The sequence below is a fragment of the Ahaetulla prasina genome, chromosome 2 (assembly GCF_028640845.1).
Source record: "Ahaetulla prasina isolate Xishuangbanna chromosome 2, ASM2864084v1, whole genome shotgun sequence".
NCBI classification, from domain to species: Eukaryota; Metazoa; Chordata; class Lepidosauria; order Squamata; family Colubridae; genus Ahaetulla; species Ahaetulla prasina.
In genome coordinates this window covers 234,205,728-234,227,286 of record NC_080540.1, presented here as the reverse complement: position 1 = coordinate 234,227,286, position 21,559 = coordinate 234,205,728, and the positions used below count along the sequence as shown (strand labels likewise).

Genomic DNA, 21,559 nt, shown 5'->3' with positions numbered 1-21,559 from the left:
AACTTCAAGTTGCCAAGGTTGAAAAATACTGAGTTAAAGCATCCCAAAAGCCTCTGAACAGAGAGTCAGCAGGGATCTGTATCTGGGATAGTCACGGTCACTTTCAAGGTCTATAAGAAAATAAATTACAGACTATACTTTTTTCAGGATGCCAATCAAGTTCAATTGTTTTGTCATTCAAAATCCTTGCATGTAGCAATTTACCAGTCATTCAATTTCAAGGAGTGAAAATAAATGCTCTGCTGGATGGGGTGAGAAGTGATCTAATGGTTCCAGCAATATTTCTTTATGATGAAATTCAATCTCATGCAATGGGCCCTTCTCCTCAATTTCCAATCATTTTCCCCAAACCATTAGACCCAAAAGCCATAATTCTAGAAAATTATCCAAGTGCTTTTGCTCTCAGGTGTATCCCTCCTACCTTTTAATTCTTCTTTCCGATATGTATTCCTTTTCAGAAAATCTTTGTATACCTTTCCCTACTCCCAACAGTTACTCTCTTCTCCTATGTAGCCTCTCTGCTTAATATTACATTCTGGAAAACAGACAATATGGAGAAATCATCCAGGGAAAAAAATACCTAGAACAATATATGAGATTTCATCAGATCATAGATTGGAAGGGATAATTTATGCCATTAAATTCAACCCCATGTTTAGTTTAGGAATCCATTTACAGCATTTCCCTCACATGGTATATCTACTGTCTACTTAAATTCAGGGAGGTTCCCCCAGTTTTTTGGGCAGTTGGCCCACTGTTAAGTTATCTCACTATTAGGAATGGGTTTCCCCCCCTTAACATTGAATAGAAATCTGCCTTCTTGTAATTCTTATTTCATAACCTACATCTAGGTGCAGAATAAGTATTAATCCTCTTCCACGTCATTTGGTTTAGTGGTTAAGTCACCAGGCTAGAATTCAGAAGACTATAAGTTCTAGACCCACCTTAGGGATGAAAGTGAACTGGGTGACTTTGGGCCAGTCAGTCTCTCTCTTTCAGCCCAATCCAACCCACCTCACAGAGTTGTTGTTGTGGAGAAAATAGGAGGAGGAAAGGATTTTAAGTAGGTCCACCACCTTGAGTTATTTATAAAAATAATAAAGGCAGGAAAAAAAATATCTAATAAATATGAATAAACCCTTTCAGAGTATTGCTTTCTTAAGCATTTCTCAAAAAAAATATCTAACCACTTCCAAATTTTTTATTCAATTTGGAAAGAGAACTCTATGACTTAAGAATTGATTGACAGCTAGCCAAGGTATAGGAGCTCTGATTGTGATGTGACTGATGATTGTATACATCTGTGTTTTGCTGCGTATGCAATGATTTTATACAATTTCATCTACTTGGCACACTTGTACTTATGTACCCCAATGGCAAAAGAAGTATATTGCTAGTTCTGCAACCAAGGAAAATGACCAGCAAAAACTATCTTCCAAACAGAAACGCTCAAAAACCAGCATTATGGGGGGGGGGGGGGGGAGGCTGTTTTGCTTTGGATTTTTTTTTTCTAAAGGTATGGCTTGTGCCTGAAATTTATCAGGCAAAATGGAGCAAATTACCAGAAACCAAAAATAATCTTGGTCTGATGAAGTTAATAAAGTGAGACTCTGAGCCACAAGAACTGCTAACCAGAAGGGTTGAAGGTGAGGATCTACTCTGTATAACATCATCCATCTCTGGCCAAAAACACTACTTTGCAAGAAACCTGGCACCCCAAAGTGTAAATTTGCTATTTCAGTAAAGAAAAGGGCAACTAACAATACAATCAAAATAAATCATAAAACACAAAATCCAAGCAGATATAAAATATAAAACAACAAAACTAAAGAATTGAATGGAAGATTCAGATTCAGGACATTCTCATTGAGCAAAGAGATCACAGGAAAACAAAAACAGGACAGGTATTGGCTAAACCTAGGAGGAAATTTGACCTCAATCCAAATAAAAAATGCTAAATATTGACCAACAGCCTAAAAAAAAAAAAAAAGATTTAGGCTTGATGACCCAGGAGATATTCTTCTAAATTGAGACCATGGGACAGAAGGTCCAGCTTCAAGCAGATGCCTTCTGAGCTTCATTTACTAGTTAATGAAGTCTGACGACACCAGCACAGCAGAATATCTGAGGCGCAGTGATTCCTGTAATCACTTTGGTATCAATTTTATGGACTGAAATAAATAACTGGGAGACGGTATCTTCCTCTCTTGCTGCCTTGACCTTTATCACTCCCAACAAATTAGGATCGAGTTTTGACATGCAAGGAGGCTTTCATTTTTGCTCACTGGAGCACTGGCCAGAGAAATTTTATTGTACCCTGACATGGAAGCATCAGCAAGCTGTTCATGTACAACTGCATTACAGCGCTCATTTTAACACGAGCAACTGATCAAGGTTGTGGCTCTGCTTTGAGAGTAATGTAGAGCTGGGTCTTTGTGAAGGGTTGACACATAGTTCAGCTGTGCCTATGGAAGTTAGCACTTCAAAGCAAAGGAGCCCTGATTCATTTAAAACACATCTGGAATTAATGCATTTTTTTTTCTTCCCAGGCACATTTCTATTCTTTCATGTTACACTCGCTGTACAAAAATGGAAATACCAATTACTCCTGCTCCCTTCTGCAAGTACCCAGGTAATGGATAAGAAAGTTGAAGTTTTTTTTTTTTTTTTAAAGTTCTTGGATTAAAATAACTCGCAAGTGTACAAGTTGCACATCATTTCAGGAATATATCACATTATCTTTTGTAAGTCTTATAAACTTGAAATTATGTATTTCAAATAACATGCTTTCAGCATTTTAAATATTAGTAATTCAAATGCTGCTTTTATCTGAAGGGAAGACTATTTTCCTGTCCCCAAATAATTTAACTTTAAAATGGAAGAATTATCTTAAGGGCCTAAGCATATAATAATGGAACAGGTGAGGTTGTTTCTTGTTAATCTTTATTTTATGGTGGAGGAAAGTGTAATTTTAAATTCAATTTTTTAAAAAATGTACTGTTGTTTTTCAGTTTTTATCCTGAAAACTGATGAAAAAGATCAAAAAGAAGGTGTTGTCAGAGGTAAAACAAGTCAAGATGGCATCATGATTGGCCAATTGCAAACACCAGTTTCACTTTATTTGTTTATCAGATTTAGAAATTATTTTCCAACAGATGCTCCTGCTAACTACATGAGAGATGCTATGACAAAAAGGTGTTTCTTCAACTTTGTTTTAAAAAATAGCATACACTTTTACAAAAATAAAATGAATATTTAATATAATCATTTTTCAAAGTAATTTGCATAATTTTCTATTTTTTTCTTATTGAAATACCTTCACACCTTCATCCTTCTAGACCGGGATGCCTTATGCACGGTTACTCACGCCCTCGTGACGTCTCGCCTGGATTACTGCAATGCTCTCTACATGGGGCTCCTTGAGGGGCATCCGAGGCTTCAGTTGGTCCAGAACGCGGCTGGTGATAGAGGGAGCCCTCGGGCTCCGTGTTACACCTATCCTGCGCAGACTGCACTGGCTACCTGTGGCCTTCCGGTGCGCTCAAGGTGTTGGTGACAATCTTTAAAGCGCCCATGGCATAGGGCCGGCTATTTACGGGACCGCCTACTGCTACCAAATACCTCTCACCGACCAGGCGCCCCACAGAGAGGGACTCTCAGGGTGCCGCCAGCTAGGCAGTGCTGCCTGGCGACACCCAGGGAAGGGCCTTCTGTGGGGCTCCCACCTCTGGAACGAACTCCCCAGGACTTCGTCAACTTCCGGACCTCCGAACCTTTCGTCGAGCTTAAACGCACTTATTCATCTGCGCTGACTGGATTAGATTTTAAAGTTATTGGTTTTAAGGGTTTTTTTATTATTTATATTGTTTTTTAAATTCGGCAATAGAATAAGTTTTTTAATTGTTGTTTTTTAATTTGTATTTATATGTATTTTAACTGCCTGTGAACCGCCCTGAGTCCTTAGGGAGATAGGGCGGTATATAAATTTGAAAAATAAATAAAAAATAAATAAATCCTTCCCAGCTCCTGCTATGCTGCTTCAACACAGAATGTAGGGGAAAAGGATGAGCAAAAATGCCTGGATTGTATCCCAAAATTTTATGTATATTCCTAACAGAATCATCCAAGGTAGGAAGGTCATGCAGCTGCCCAGCTTTTTTGGGTCATAATGAGATGGAATGGTGTTGGAAGAAGATGATTTATTTTCTTCCCAGGCACATTTCTATTCTTTCATGTTACACTCGCTGTACAAAAATGGAAATACCAATTACTCCTGCTCCCTTCTGCAAGTACCCAAGTAATGGATAAGAAAGTTGAAGGTTTTTTTTTTTAAAAAAAAGTTCTTGGATTAAAATAACTCGCAAGTGTACAAGTTGCACATAATTTCAGGAATATATCACATTATCTTTTGTAAGTCCTATAAACTTGAAATTATGTATTTCAAATAACATGCTTTCAGCATTTTAAATATTAGTAATTCAAATGCTGCTTTTATCTGAAGGGAAGACTATTTTCCTATCCCCAAATAATTTAACTTTAAAATGGAAGAATTATCTTAAGGGCCTAAGCATATAATAATGGAACAGGTGAGGTTGTTTCTTGTTAATCTTTATTTTATGGTGGAGGAAAGTGTAATTTTAAATTCAATTTTTTAAAAAATGTACTGTTGTTTTTCAGTTTTTATCCTGAAAACTGATGAAAAAGATCAAAAAGAAGGTGTTGTCAGAGGTAAAACAAGTCAAGATGGCATCATGATTGGCCAATTGCAAACACCAGTTTCACTTTATTTGTTTATCAGATTTAGAAATTATTTTCCAACAGATGCTCCTGCTAACTACATGAGAGATGCTATGACAAAAAGGTGTTTCTTCAACTTTGTTTTAAAAAATAGCATACACTTTTACAAAAATAAAATGAATATTTAATATAATCATTTTCAAAGTAATTTGCATAATTTTCTATTTTTTTCTTATTGAAATACCTTCACACCTTCATCCTTCTAGACCGGGATGCCTTATGCACGGTTACTCACGCCCTCGTGACGTCTCGCCTGGATTACTGCAATGCTCTCTACATGGGGCTCCCCTTGAGGGGCATCCGGAGGCTTCAGTTGGTCCAGAACGCTGCGCTGGTGATAGAGGAGCCTCGGGCTCCGTGTTACACCTATCCTGCGCAGACTGCACTGGCTACCTGTGGCCTTCGGGTGCGCTTCAAGGTGTTGGTGACAATCTTTAAAGCGCCCATGGCATAGGGCCGGCTATTTACGGGACCGCCTACTGCTACCAAATACCTCTCACCGACCAGGCGCCCCACAGAGAGGGACTCTCAGGGTGCCGCCAGCTAGGCAGTGCCGTCTGGCGACACCCAGGGAAGGGCCTTCTCTGTGGGGCTCCCACCTCTGGAACGAACTCCCCAGGACTTCGTCAACTTCCGGACCTCCGAACCTTTCGTCATGAGCTTAAAACGCACTTATTCATCTGCGCTGACTGGATTAGATTTTAAAGTTATTGGTTTTAAGGGTTTTTTTATTATTTATATTGTTTTTTAAATTCGGCAATAGAATAAGTTTTTTAATTGTTGTTTTTTAATTTGTATTTATATGTATTTTAACTGCCTGTGAACCGCCCTGAGTCCTTAGGGAGATAGGGCGGTATATAAATTTGAAAAATAAATAAAAAATAAATAAATCCTTCCCAGCTCCTGCTATGCTGCTTCAACACAGAATGTAGGGGGAAAGGATGAGCAAAAATGCCTGGATTGTATCCCAAAATTTTATGTATATTCCTAACAGAATCATCCAAGGTAGGAAGGTCATGCAGCTGCCCAGCTTTTTTGGGTCATAATGAGATGGAATGGTGTTGGAAGAAGATGATTTATTTAGTGACAACTGCAAAAGCCGCATTACATACTGTGTAAGAGAAAGCAATGATAAGCATCACAAATAGGAAATATAAATTTTTTAACGTTATAGTGAGAGATGATAGCAGCACAGTGGCATAAAGGTAAAGACACTTGTCTCCCACTCAGAAGGTTAAGAGTTCAATCCTAGGCAGTAGCAGATGTTTCTCTATCAGGGAGCAAAGAGAAAATATCTGCTGTGAACTCTGCATAGGTGTCAGGAAGGGCAACCAGCCAGTAAATCCTCAGCTCTGTTTAGTTGTCCTAACTCCAGCCTGAAACAAGGGATTAAAGGATCATAAAAAGAAAAAAAAATAGTGACAGATGATAGCCCCTCAGATTGGAAGGCATTCAACATGCTATTGAGGAAAAGTTGAGGATCCTTCAGAGTGCTAGTAGAATTTTTAACATGGCTAGATTAAAACTTTAGGAATGTCTAGTTGCAGATGTTGCCATGCAGGAAAAGAAAGCTGTAAAGACAAAGTTAAATTGGGAACATGGGATGTAAGGAACATGAACTTGAGAAAACTCAGCACAAGGAACGGCAAAATGAATTGACTCTATATTGACATCTTAGACAGCAGGGAATTTAGATAGATTGAACTGAACACTTTCAGTTAGAAAAATCATGTTTTCTACTTAGGACTTGAAAAACAAAGAAGGAACAGCATTCCATCGTTAGGAAAAGTGTATCAAGAACTTGGCTACAGTACACTGAATCAGTCACCGAATAATATTTAGAATTGAAGATACTTTTGGTGGATAGCTCAGAATCATTCAGATAATGGTTTGCCTAGTAATACTCTATGGAAGCAAAAGTTGGATTTTGAAGAAGCAGCATAGACAAAGCATAGATGCTTTTGAACTTTGATGTCAAGAGAACATTAGCATGAATAGCCAAGAAACAAACAAATGGATCATCAGACAAATCAATCAGGCTCAAAGTGTCATACTTTGGACACGTTATTAGAAGGCCTAGATCTCTGGACAAGTTTATATGGAAAGATGGAAGGAAGGAGGGAAAAAAAGGATAATCATTAGCAAGGGGGATGAATTTAATTACAGCAATGAGGGTACACCTGAAATATCTTCCTGGAGAAAATGTGATTGCTAAAAGATAACACCAACTTGATGGTATATAATCAATCAATTAATCAAAGTCATTCATTGTTCAAAAGGGGTTTGAATGTTATTTCAAGTTCAATTTTTTTCACAAATTCTATTTTATGAACATCAACATTCCTAAGTATATGAATATGTACTTGTTATACATCATAAACATTTGTTTTAGAATGACTAACATTTTTTTTTAAAAAGTGTGGCAAAATATTAATGAAATGCATAGAGGTCGGTTTAATATCCGTCATCCATATTTTTAAAAGAGGTATAGTACATTCCTTCTTAAAGGATTCCAAATCAAAAATAAAACATCAGCCATAACAAAAAAATGATGATACATTCTAAGAATTAATTTCAAATAGCTTCTTGATTTAGGAAGTGAAAATAGTGAAGTATTATATTTTCTTTTTTTTTCTTGGTGTTATCTCTGCAGCTAAATGCTTGCAGTTATCCTTTCATTCATGTGGAAAATAGTTCTTAGGAAGTTACTGGATAGATCCACTCCAGCGGCGATAAATAAATAGAGATTGTCCAGAAAGATTAGTCCATATTTTGCTCTCAAGCTTCAGCTGGCTAGAGAAGGATTTGGCTTGATATGAAATTTGGTTTGTCAGATTCAGTCATCTGAGAGTTATAGAATTAAATGTTCTTATGATGTAGCAAGACAAGAACCTTTATTTTGCCTTTCTCATGAAGTTATAAAAAGCTTTCAGTTCTATTCACTAGTTAGGGTTTATCTTATTCAGTTCTTTGTTTCAAATGTAGTGCTTTTCAAAAGCTGGGACTAGATCAAAATGATGTCACAATGCAAACTCCACCCCTGCCCAGGGTTGGGCTTCAAAAATTTTAGCAAGGGATTCTCAGCCCAGTTGCTGGGTGGGCGTGGCCATGGTGGGCATGGCCTAGTCAGCCTCCTGCACCATGGCGGGGGGAAGAGGGCGCACTTTTGCCATCCCCAGGCTCCGGAGGCTCCTTGACCCTCCAGGACAGTGTAACAACCTCCCCAGACTCTGGAGGCCCTTTGGAGGCTGTAAACAGGCCCATTTCCAGTCTTCCCAAACTTCTGGTAGGCCCGTTTTTCCCCCCTCCCTGAGCCTCCGCGCACGCCAGGCACTTACCTGCATCCAAAATGGGCCGCATGTAGACTCCTGGGAGTGCCAGGGTGGGGTGGACAGGGCCAGCCAGGAGTGGGATTTGGGGGTTCTCCGAACTACACAGAATCTTAGCTAGAGGTTCTCCTGAACCTCCACGAACCCCCAGCAGCCCACCCCTGTCCCTGCCATACTTGCATGTAATGTGACACTGCAAGGTGAAGGTTATGCCACAAGGTGCTTTTTTTTATTGTCTTCATCTTCCCATAGATGACCCTGGACATCACCCTTTATTTCCCTTGTTTCTGACCATTTCCCTTCCATAGCTTCAGTGGAATATGATTGTTAATTTATACTGGAATTTTCCTCTTCTTCAGCAACATGGCTCCAATAAACATTCTTTCCATTTTGAGAATAAGAAGACATGCTGGTCTAGAAGAGGTAACATTTAGAAAAACAAAATGTCAGAGGTAGAGATGATACAGACTTGAAATGCTCCTACGACTTTTAAGCATGCTGATACCAACTGTTAACTAGATGCTAATAGTTAAAACACTTAGAATAAAAATACGTTTAAAAAAACTCCAGCCTATTAACTAGATGAAGTCAAAATATTTAATTGTTTACCAAATATTTATGAAACACTTACCTATATTTCACAGCTGGAAGTACTTTATTTCAATATTTTATATGTGATGGCATTTAATAATTGTTATACTGATTAATAATTGACAAGTGATGGTACTGAATATCTGAAAGCCTACAAGCGCTTATATTTTATAGACCACATTTGATATTTAGCACACAGCAGCTGACAGCTTATGAAATTTATCATTTGATTCTTCCAAAATTCAAGAAGTGTCAATACATTTTTGCAATCTAGCATGAAAAGATTACATTCAAAATGTAAGGGCAAAATTAGAAAAAGAAATTGTTTACAATTCAATCTGGACAATCTGGAATTGTTTACAATTTACCTAAAACAGTAAATCCAATGCCCCTGGAAGAACTATTGTATCATGAAAGGCTTCATACTAGGTGCAGGGAGTGACCCTCCAAAAATCATAGAACAATAACAAGATGAAAAAGGATATTGATTTACTTTTTTTTCCTCCTCTTTTTGCCAACCATTTGCGTGGCATGGAGGCAAAGTAAGAAAAGCTACTGGAAAAAGAACTCCAGAAGGATGCCACAATAAAATACAGAAATGATTTCCTTCCTTCCTTCCTTCCTTCCTTCCTTCCTTCCTTCCTTCCTTCCTTCCTTCCTTCCCTCCCTCCCTCCCTCCCTCCCTCCCTCCCTCCCTTTTTTCCTTTTTCCTTCTTTCCTCCTTCCTTCCCTCCTTCCCTTCCCTTTTACTTTCACTATGCCCTGCATGTTATTGTACCACTTGCACACACTTATATTCACATTTCCTCGGTGACCCAGGTGCTCAGTGGGCGTTCCAGCTCAACCAATCATTTAAAGCCATTTACCTAATATCACTGAATGTTTGACCATTTTAGAGGTTAGACCCTTTTTTAGAGGTAAGGGTACCCTTGCAAAGGAGGGGGGAGAGTTAAAAAAATAAATAAGATGACTAGATTACAACAGAAAATGAGGCCCAAACCCAGCTGACAGAATTTTTAATTGAAAGTTTCATTCTTGCCTGAGAGGAGATGTCATTTGTTGTTCTGCTTCGAAGAGCAAATTATTTTGGGATGGTCCAATATAAGGTGATTAAAAAAAAAAAGGAATCTTCCAGTTTGCCACACCTACCTGCACATTCCTGTAGGGCCAGTATACCTTCTTCCTGCTTACTGAAGCAGACAATGGCAGGATTATGCTGCGCAGATAATTTGTCAGGAACCCAATAAAGGTTGCTAAAGACCATTCTCCCCCCCCTCCCCCAAATTCACTCTGCAGGCATCATTAGACAGGGGAACTTTGGGTTAGGTCGGAAGCAAAAGCTGTCTGACTTTTTTTGTTTGTTTCTTAAAGGTTTTGCAGACCACACACAGCAGAAGCGTTTTACGGAGGCATTATAGTTCAGGCTGTTAAAGAAATCAGTACGCTGGTGATAACGTGTATATTCGTTCAGCGTAAATGGCTAAGTTAAGGGAGGGGGAAAAAAAACATGCAATGAATCATGGTCACAAGGCCAGACTTGCTTTGATTAACTACACTGGTATAATGAAATCCAACAGAGCAATCACCGAAACATTTAGCTCCAAATGTAAATCTTCTTGAACTCAGGGAGGGCTGCTGGTGGAAAGCATGTCAGGCAACGAGAGGTCGCATATAAAAAAGCCATATTTCACATAATGAAAGCAGAGGCAACTTTAAAACAGAGGGAATGCATAAAGGTTGGGCGACATTTGGCATGTCTGGAAAAAACACACACACACCCAACAACAATGTTATTTTAAAACTGTCAATCAAGGTAATCCAACATATTTTTAATCTAAAGGTCAATAGAACCACATTCTACAGCGGTTACAGAAGTGACGCCAAAAAATGAAAGCCATCTTTTAGGAGATGATTTGCTGTATTAACATATCAACACACTGTTTCTTGGAGAATTAATCTCCGTGTGACACCGAAGAGCACATTTTGTTATTATTAAAATTGTACCATTATGGTAACGTTCTCATTTCAGCAAAAAGAGTCTGTAGAAGAATATTCCACATGGCAAGCAGGCTGCATGGAGGAAGAATGACCTACATTTCAACAGAGAGGTAGGACTTACTCGAGAAACTCTGTCTCACCATATCAAGGAGCTACTTGCTTCAAATCCTGGACAGGGATGGTTTCTTGAAATAGCTACTATTGTAAATATGAGTGTTTTTCCCATGGGGAAGCAGAACAGACCTGCTGTTCACTTTAAACATGTGTTGCAGAGAGTCTCATTCAAAACAATTGCCATTAGTATTGGAAAGAGGGTATTACGGTAAGGTGGTTCTCCCCCTTCTTCCATGCCCTGTTATTTTTATGACAAGAAAAATGGATTTTTAAAGCAATAAAATTAATTACAATTAGATCATGTCTAATGAAGAATGAATGAATTTAATTTGGGGTAATTGATCTCAGAAATGTTTGAGCAGATCATGAGGACACAAATAGAAACAAATGAACTTTTAGTCATGGGCTTTAGAATTCATGTGGAGCTAAAGACTTTCATTTATGCCTAATGAAACACATCACGCGTTGGGAGAAACTAGAGTCGGCCAGGAAAGCTTGTGAAACAAATATACTACCTTTTACAATCAGGCATCCGTGGGGAGGCTTAAAAAGGTAAGATGGGGGGACACAACTTTATGGCTGAAGCTCTGCCCTTTAAGATGCTTTGCATGCATATAAAAAAGGGGTGGGGCTTTGATCACAGCCACACCTGTCATCTTGAATTTTTCACCCTCTTGTGCATTGCTGTAACATAATTGCATCGAGTTTTCAACTAAAACCAACTTATATAGCAGTATCATTTGATTCTTTTACACTAATTTTGTCATATACACAGACCCCCCTAAATCTGTGATGGCGGACCTATGGAACACATGCCACAGGTGGCACGCAGCGCCCTCTCTGTGGGCACATGAGCAATCACCCCAGTTCAGTTCCGCTGTGCATACATGTGCACCTCCCACCAGCTGTTTGTCAGGTCTCTGCTGCGCATGTGTAGGGGGTGGGGGGTTGGAACATGCACACATGCCCGAGGGGGGGGTCAGGGCGCATGCAGGGGGCCACACACATATGCATGGGGGGTGAGGCATGTGGGCGGTGTGCACATTGCATTTTGGAGGATAAGGTGCATGCATGCTTTGGGACTCGGTCCAGAAAAGGTTAGCCATCACTGCCCTAAATTAATGTTTTTCTGGGGTTGGTCAGCCCATATGACCAGCTGTTCCAAACTACTGGACACCTCAAAGGTTATGAAGCAGTTGCTATGAGCTGTAAACAGTGGTGACAATGATTGTAAGTTTAAACATTAAGTGTCAGCTTACATCAACCTGATGCCCAAGGCAATTCATTTATTGGTGCAGCTCTAATAGCAAACATATTTTTGGTAAGTTGTGAACTCCATCCTGTGACCAGAACAGAAATCACCGTGTGTTTCTGAGCACATTGGATTGATTTAAAAATATTTTCAAAGTCTATCTGAAAGTGAATCTGTAATTAATATATCAACTGGTGATCTCATATTTAAGATACCCTTTTAACAATGGATTCCAGACAATCTTGAAACAGAACCTCATGAACAATGCACTATGAACAACAAAAGGAAATATGAACAGTACTTGGGTTTTTGGGTTTTTAGGACTACTGTTGGAAAGAAAGTTTTAGCTGAGATACTGTGTGCAGATAGATGTTCCTTTTACATTATGCTAAGTTGGAACAAGTAATATTCTTCACATAAAATTATTGACATTCAAAAATGAACTGGACTGAAGTTTTGCCAAATCACAGTAATTTCTTTTCTTAGAAAAATATTAGAAGCAAACATCTTTTGCTAGTAACTCAAAGACAGATGGAGTCTTGGTTGGAATTCTGGAAGACTGAATTAGCATTGCGACTACTAATTATTATTTTTGTTGCTGTTGTTGATATATTTGATGATTCTGAATTATTGTAGTGTATTGTGCAGTTTATAGTGTATGTTTTGCTGTAATCCACTTACAGTCAGATAACTGAAACATCAGAACAAAAGCCTGCACAGAACTTTCCTCTCTTTGAATGTGAAAAGGTTAAAACAACGAAGAGCATCCTACCGTCAGCCACATCCACTGTTTTCCATTTTATCCCACTAAACTCCAAAAGTCAAAGGTTAATGTCTCCTACAGGAAGCCAGGCCTCCAAATTTCTTAGAAAACCTACATTAGGGTCCTGTTCCCATGACACTTGTGACCCAGTTAATCACTAACTCAGCCAGCTGTCCTTGCCAGTAATTTTGGCGGCACACCAACAGTACCCAAGGATTCTCAGGGCAAGAGGCTGTATTTTCCCTCACTATTCTCCCAGAAAGCATCTACCATATCATCCTACAGAGACAGGTCATCTCCTGACACTGGTCTGCTATTAATTGGTTCCTTGGGTTGTGGTTGCTTGGAATACTTCACAGGCACCCTTAGATGGAAGGTAATTGCCTAGTTGGCCCATGATTCCCTATGAGAGACCTGTTGTTTTTGAGAAGATGTGGCTCCTGACCATAGTTGGAAGCCTCTTTACAAATAGCTAAGTCAATGGATTTCTGCAGAACAGAAAAGACAGGCTGTTTGCAGGCCTGCTGTTGCATATATGCCAGGTGTAAATCACAAAATGGGTGATGGCTAGCTGATCATGGAAGGGTTCTGCTATGACCTTTCTTCCTTGGCTATGAATTGTAATATCTTTGAATTTTTGTTCTTGTTTGTTTTTGCTATCACCTGGTTTAATGTTGGTAGGATCAAGGAAAGCCCTTCTCATGTCAATTTTTGTAATCGAGGTGATGACAGCTTCTTTCATAATAGATTCTGATTTTCTCCTTTCTGCTACTTATAAGTGATTTCCACAATGTCCTATGGCTTCCCTAATATCCTTTGTCACATATATATACTGTATATATATATAGATCTCAGTGTGTCTGCTCTTTATGTCAATCCACTTTCTGGATTTGGGCCGTCCTACTTGCTTCAGGCACTGGCTGGAAATCATGGGGGACTTGATGTTCTAGTGTTGATATTTCTTGGATCTGAAAGTCACTGATGCTTTGATCTACGAGAGACGACCCAAGCATGGAAGAGGAGAATGGTGCTGGATTGGGTGGCTTCCAAATAATGCTACTGCTGTGAAGTAAGATTAGGAAGGTTGGTTTTTTTCCAAGGATGTCCCAAGGGAATAACTGGCAATTTGCTTCAATCATTTGTTGACTCCAAGGGTAGCTGTACGTGCCTCACAAGATGGGGACAATCTTTCCAGGTGAAGTTTCCTTCAGCTGCACCTAGGGATATTTAGATTTTTGGGCATCACAGTTGTATTTTTGAGTCCAGTTGATTGTTTACCTTTGAAACAATCTAGAAGTACAGAAGAGGCTTGCAGTTGTTTAGATAAAAGAGGGGCCTTTTTCTGTATTTGTTTCACTTGTTGGATGCAAGTGTATGCAAATGTATCCTTGCCAATATCCTGACAAGGAAGAAAATGTCTTCATTTCCCTGCAGCCAATAGGAGTTGGGGGAGGGCATGTTTAGTGGCTCCCAAAATCTACCCTGCTTTTCAAAATGTCATCTTTTTTTTCTTTCTTTTTTTTCAGCTGCTCTTTCTCTCCAGTTTTTTTTAAAAGATTAAATATGCAAACTGGGTCACTTGAGTGGGTTTAGGTGTTCCCTCATGACTGACAGGGTGGAATTAGTTTAATCCTGGGCATGACTCAGTCTGTTTGGGGTCAAGTTTAGCCCTGCTGGGATTAGCTCCCTGGTTCAATTATCCAATTTGTGTCTTTCTGTGTGTGTTCCTATGTTAAACCAATTAAGCATACTGTAGAAAAAGAGCAAATAGAAGGATGAATGTATGTATTTCAGACACTATCGCCCTGATTCATGTAGAGTGACAAATGGTGGAGGAACCAATAAGGTTACCTTAGCTTTCTGGTTTCAGTATTAATAGTATTCAGCAGAAAGAGCAGTGAATAGAGCTTTGATTAGTTTGTTGCAGCAGTGGCAAATCAACAGCCAACAAGCCATAAACTTTTTTTTGGGAGCCCCAAAGCATCCCCTTTATTTTGTAAAAAACTTACTAAATAGATCGAAGTATAGGTAGTCCTTGACTTATGACCACAATTGAGCCCAACATTTCTGTTGTTAAGTGAGACATTTGTTAAGTGAGTTTTGCCCCACTTTATGACCTTTTTCCACCGTTGTTAAGTGAATCGCTGCAATTGGTAAATTGGTAACCTGGTTGTTAAGTGAATCTGGCTTCCCCAGATTGAGTTGGCTTGTCAAAAGGTTGCGAGAAGTAATCCTATGACCCTGGAACACAGCAACGGTCATAAGTATGAACCAGTTGCCAAGCATTTGAATTTTGATCACATGATCCTGGGGCTTCCACAAAAGTCGTAAGGGTGAAATATGGTCATAAGTCATTTTTTTCAGTGCCATTGTAACTTTGAATGTTCACTATATGAACTTTTGTAAGTTATGGTCTACCTGTATTTTCATGAAAAAGAAATCTTGGAACAAACTGCCCACCCTGGAAATCCAAGCATTGCCCATTTTGGTAACTCATTGCATCATGATTATACTGCTTATAGTATACTACCCGCATGCAGTTCTCCCTTCCATAAAATTGCTTTATAACACCTCCCTGACATTTATTTGCAGCATTTTATCTCCTACGGTATTTCAGGCCCTTTCATCGCAAGGTGACACCATGGTGGATGATGGGTTAACATCTTGTTTTTTAAAAAAAATATTGTCAAGCTCCACAATCCGCAGACTAGATCAGAAAAATAGCTGTGTTTTCACCCCTGAATCTCAGAGATGCAATTGAGGATGTCTGAGACTGCAACAAGATTTCCAAAAGGATCACGGGAAGACCTCCAGTTGCCCAAATTCAGCCAAGTAATTTGCTTGCAATATTTTGAGAGATTCAGTGAAACATGTCAGTGTTTTTTTTTAAGAATAGAATAGAATAGAATAGAATAGAATAGAATAGAATAGAATAGAATAGAATAGAATAGACAATTTTATTGGCCTCTCTCGCTCTCTGAAATAGTGAGCTTGGAGCAAATTGGAAAAATGATTTTAAAGGTATTTATGGAACCTGTAACAAAACATGGAGTTTTTCTGTTCAAAAATCATGCCCTTTTCCAGAATTTCATAATTATAAAACCTGGTATGTTCACTGGACTTCCTCCTCCTTGCTTGTCCCTCTCCTTTGCTATTGTTTCTTCTTGTTGCTGTTATCAACTTTATGGAGGGAAACTATTGCTATCACCCTGTTAGCTGTGAGTGTTACTGTTTTTGTTCCATGAGGATCCAGACCCAAAAAAATGACTTTAGTATTAGGCAACCTCACAATAAGACATAGCTGGAACGGAAGGGTGCATTAGTTACCACAAAAAAATAGAATGAGGTACCGAGTCTTAGAGTGACCTCTATCGGCCGAGCTTTAAAAATCCACCTTAATCCGATGTTCATCCAAATAGCTCCTGCCTTCCTCTGGGCTGCAGTTGGCTGACTATAACTTTGGCCTTTTAAGCGGAGGCCTAACTAGACTCTTTTTATGGCTGGAAGCCCTTTTTCCTCACCAAGATACAAGACTATTTCTTCCCCATCAGGATAAGTCACTTTAGTTATGATTGAAGTTGTTGATAATGGACTCTGCTAGGACTCAGATTTCCATAAATCACCCCTTTTACCCTGAAAGCTGGGGGAATTGCAGCTATTATGCATTTTTTTGACATGCAGCTTGCCCAGCTAATGGTGAAAATGTGTCAGCTTTCTAAAATTAAAAGAAATATAGCAAGGAGTTTCGATCAGGAGGTTTGAAGCAGCAAAGATAGAGCGGCAGGCAAGATGAGTTACAGCTTGCCTTTCCTATCTTGACAGCAGATTACGACAGGGAAGGGGGGGAAAAATACAAATCCCCATAGAGTAACATATCTGAGATAAACTTCCTTAGAGGCCAGAGGGTGGAACAATCTCAGATCTGGCCCCTTATTTATGCGGCAAATTTAAGAGGGCCCAGCCTCCGTAATGGAAAAACAAATCTGCACACAGAGAGGAAAATACTAGCCATCCACATTGTTTTCTGCCTGTCTGTCAATATGGACATATCTCTTGGGATATTCATAGTGATTATGCCAGTATCTGCCTGATTAGGATCAGATCCTTATTAATCCAAAGGAACAAACCTTGAACTTTTTCCAATTAAAATGGAGAAGTAGAATGGGGGGGGGGAGTAACTGCAATGACTAAATGACTAAACAGGGGCCAGAGAGCGAGAAAGACCAATAACTTTATCCATAAAGCAGAGTGGCATAAGCAAGTATAAATCCCACTTGAGTTATCATAATGGCTGCCAAGCTAATTGAGAACACATTCGCTTCTTTAACTAAATAAATTATGGTTGCAATTATATGACCTCAAGGTCACCTCCTCTAGGAGATGCCCAGCACTTGAATTAGCTATTCAGCTCTTCACAGTAAGTGGCCTTACCCAATCACTGCCAGATAAACACTGTTGAAATATGCATTTAATTATCTTAGCCTTTTAACTTTTAAAATCTTTTCATTGCCAGCAGTTATTGGCTAATTTATTTGGGAGTGGCAGAGAAATTCAGTGTCTAGTTAGGATGTGGTCTGTGGGTAGATTCTTGCAGCCCAGGCATTTTTCCTCACTGAAAGGTGAGGTGTTGAAAAATATCCTCTTCCCTGAATGAATTGAATTGTGTGTTTTTTTAACCACACTGTACAAGCTTGTTCACAAGTCAAATATAACCAAATGAAGAATTCCAGAAAAAGCTGGATCCTCATTTTAAATCTAACCTTTTTGATAAGACTGGCACAAGGTTGATCATCATAGCTCTGAGTTCATTGATAAATAAGCAGTCATTTTCTGTGATTGGTTTATTGTTCTATATAAAAACGTCTGTCAAAACATCAACTTATTTAAATTTAATCGACTCCTAAAGTTTTCAAAGGAAAAATGCCCAATCAAATTGAGTTAGCTTTTCTATGTATGTGAATAATGTTTATAGGTCATTGGTGCTTTGTTTCCTGAAATCAAATAACATTCTTCATATTAATTCCAAATCAAAATAACCAGCTTGGATCCAGATTGCCATTCTTCCATGGAACAATTCCTCTCCATAGAGTAAAGAAATAGATTCTTTTAGGATTTACAGTATTTTTGATGCTGAGATGGGATTGATGGACTAGTTTTGAGCTTCGTATTTTGAGCCACCTTCCACAATGCCCAGAGAGATCTCCCAATCTCTCTCTATATAAAAGCCAAATACCACTCACTCATCACGAAATCTCCAGAATGGTAACGCCTACAAACTTGAAATTTGAAGAGGAACAAAGACGTATGTTCCTCTTGGCTTCTAGGTGCTTGCTAAGAAAACATTTTTTGAAATGACTATCAAACATTAGTATTTTATATACAGCATTACATTAACAGGCTCTGATGCTAAGGAGTTTGACGTTCTACTCCCTCTCCTCACCCGAAAGGAACTCTGTCCCAACTGCTAGTTGCCTTATATTAACGCGCTCTGATGCTACCCCTTCGCTAAACCGGGCGTGGACATGACCAGCGCGTGACTCATCCAGCCTGTGGGCTAGAACATTCTACTCTTCCTCCCCTTCTGTTCCAACTGCCAGTTGCCTTATATTAACATGCCCTGATGCTACAGAGTTACACATACTACATTAAGGTTCAGGCTTTAATCAATTTATCACACCCAATCACATAGTTTTGTAGTGAAGGATGGGCATCCAGCTAGTATTCCATATGGAAGGATACAGTGGGCTGAAGGAGGACCCCATATCTTGTATGGAATTACATTCTGTTCTCACTGATGGAGAAATAAAGGAGTCCAAGAAAAGCCATCTTTGCCAATTCTACCCTTCTTTTTGTTTTTGCAAGTATCTCATGCTACCTCCTACATTGTCCTCCCAAGCTACTTATGGGGAGATGCCGGTAAAGATAATCTCTTTTCTTTTACCAGGCAGAATTACTTATATAAGAGGTCCCAATGGCATGTTTAATGGATCGAAGGCAAAGTCTTCGTTCTTCTAATCCGGTTAATGGCATAGCTTCTTTCCATTTAATAAGAACTAAGATTGAGGGCGGTCGGTGTTTTCTTTCCACCGTATTAACTTTTCAACTCTTTTTAACTTTTAATGTTTTAACTCTAACATTTTTAATTCTGTTTTTAATGTTGTTCTCTTTTACACTTTTATATTTAGGATAATTTTTTAAAAATTGTAAAATACCCAGGGCACTTAAATAAGATGGGCAGGGTCAAAATGTGATAAAAAATAATAAAATAAAATAAAATAAAATAAAATAGTTTATATGATATCCTGTGCCTGGAATCAAGACAAATAATGGGAAGAGTGAACAGAAGATCTTCCTTCTCTAGCAAGAGAAGTATCCATCCATAAAGATGGTACAAAGTAGGGGCAAGAAATTGAGGGAGGTTAGCAATTGCAAGGGGCTTTCCTTCAAATGGATCTATTTATAAAGAAGACAGATGGCTGCTGGGGAAGCAGAAATAACCAGTAAAGATTAAAGAAGGAAGAAAACTGATTCATATGCTCTTCTTTTTCCTCTTTAGATACACTTCCCTTCTATAATAGTTTTCAGGACTTTCATACTCGTTAGAAGACATTGAACCTATACAGCCAGTGGTTCCACGGGAATTCTTTCTGTTTCTATGACTCTATAAAATCTCTTCTGCAATTTGCATAGAACACAGAGATATATTCAACTGAAGAGTAAAACATGATCATTGCCAAAAAAGAATTATGATTAAAATCAGATTATGAAGTGATCTAATGCAGAAGTATTATTTTACCCAGTGAAACATCATAGAAAAGAATCCAGTGCAGGTCATGATAACAAATATTGTTCCTTTATTGTTCGTTGTCATACATTCAGCAGAAATAAAATAGAAAGAATGAATTGAAATCACGGGTTTATATTTTCTCCCTGGAGATGATTAGTACCATCCTTTGCACTCTTACTGTGGCTGCTAATTTTAGTTTTGGATCACTATAATTTTAAAAGACTGGCATCATAATAAAGAACTGAGGCTTGGAAGAAGGGGAAAAAGCAAAAAAAAAGTCACTGTTTCTATTAGAGACAACTTGATTCTAAAATTAACGCAATTTTAGAAAAGCTGCATATTCCTTTTCTTCCCTTGTTTTCCTCCTTTTAGTTTCTTGTCATTTTGCATGTAAATAAACAAAATATATATATAAGGCTCCTACAAAGAGTAGAGGCTTTGTACCTTTAGGGGAAAAGAGGTTCATTGCCTTTTAAACAAGAGACATTCATTACTATGCTTTCTCTGACAGAATTTGATTTCTTTTGTAAATGATGACCATAATTAAGCTTCTCATCATGAATATGGCTCTAGTGCTAAGCAGTACAATTTATATAATGTCTCTTCTCTCAAAGGCTCAGCTTTTAGTGAAAAGTTAATAAATAAAAGGCTACAGTTGAGTTTAGGTAAGGCAGCTGTCCAGAGAGTAAGTAACACCCATATGCTTAAGTACTAAAGTACAGAAAGTACTGACGATTCCTTCAGTATCTTCAAATACTAAAGGAAAGTCAACTATTGTAGGAGTTAAGAGCGCCAACTGCTTGGATATGTTCAGATGCCAGATAGCTTTCATTTAGATTCCTCCCTAAGTCAAATGTTCGATTTGACGGACTAATGGTCCCTTTCTGATTCCTTACTTAGTGTGACTAACTTGGTTTAACTTCAACCCCTCCTCATGACTAATTTAGTCTAGATTCAAATTTTCAGCATTTTCACAATGTCTTGAGTCAACACCATATGGTGAGAATTGATAATGAATACAACTACTATAGCAGCTGAATAAGTCTACTGTTCAGTGAATATCCCAGACATATGTTAGCATAATTAAGTTTTCCAGATTGTCTGAAGTGCATTAACAATGGAATCTACTGTATACTGTGCTAATTTAACCAGGTTCCATGGTTTTCGTTTTCTTTTTTTTTCTAGGATCAGTTCTATCTTTAGGCAGAGTAGAGCAATGATGGGGCAGATGCTGGGTGAGAGGCTAAACCACACCACTTTTCCTGGTCACTAAAATGAGACTTCAGATTGTTATGTGTTGTAATTAATTATCCTAATACCTATATTTCATTAAGATTCACCTGCCAGTCTTCTTGGATTCTGAACCAGGAATGGAAAGTTTAAAGCTATGTTTCTCAACCTTGGCAACTTTAAGATGAAGATGGACTTCAATTCGCAGAATTCACCAGCCAACATGCTAAGCCAAAATCAAATAAGTGACAAAGCTTATTTACCTTTTTCTCCTATTGCTGAGGAAGCAATGAAGTTCAAAATGTGAGTGGATTAAGCTAACTTTACTCCTTTTATGGCAATACATAATCATTCAAATGAGTTTAAATGATTTATGCTTTAATATATAACATTAAAAACAATATCCCTGACATTGGGAGTTTTGCTGCTCAGCTTCATTAATGACCTCATGAATCTTAATTTTTCTTTTTGCATGTTGCTTTATAGCAGTAGCAATAGCACTTAGACTTATATATCGCTTCACAGTGCTTTATAGCCCTCTCTAAGTAGTTTACAGAATCAGTATATTGCCCCAACAATCTGGGTCCTCATTTTACAGACCTCAGAAGGATGGAAGCTTGAACCTGGTGAGATTTGATCTGCCAAATTTCAGGCAGCTAGCGATCAGCAGAAGCAGCCTGCAATACTGCATTCTAACC

The 21,559-nt window shown here is 38.5% G+C and overlaps 1 long non-coding RNA gene across 1 annotated transcript in view; it reads right to left on the bottom strand.

Annotated features, from left to right (window-relative positions):
* Positions 1–10,101, bottom strand: part of LOC131193381 (uncharacterized) — a 40,881-nt gene extending 30,780 nt beyond the window's left edge. Inside the window, exons 1-2 of the long non-coding RNA XR_009153906.1 lie at positions 9,867–10,101; positions 8,136–8,540 (exon numbers count right to left, since the gene is read on the bottom strand). This is a non-coding gene — a long non-coding RNA (uncharacterized LOC131193381). The remainder of the gene's footprint in view (positions 1–8,135; positions 8,541–9,866) is intronic.
* Positions 10,102–21,559: the final 11,458 nt, after the last annotated feature.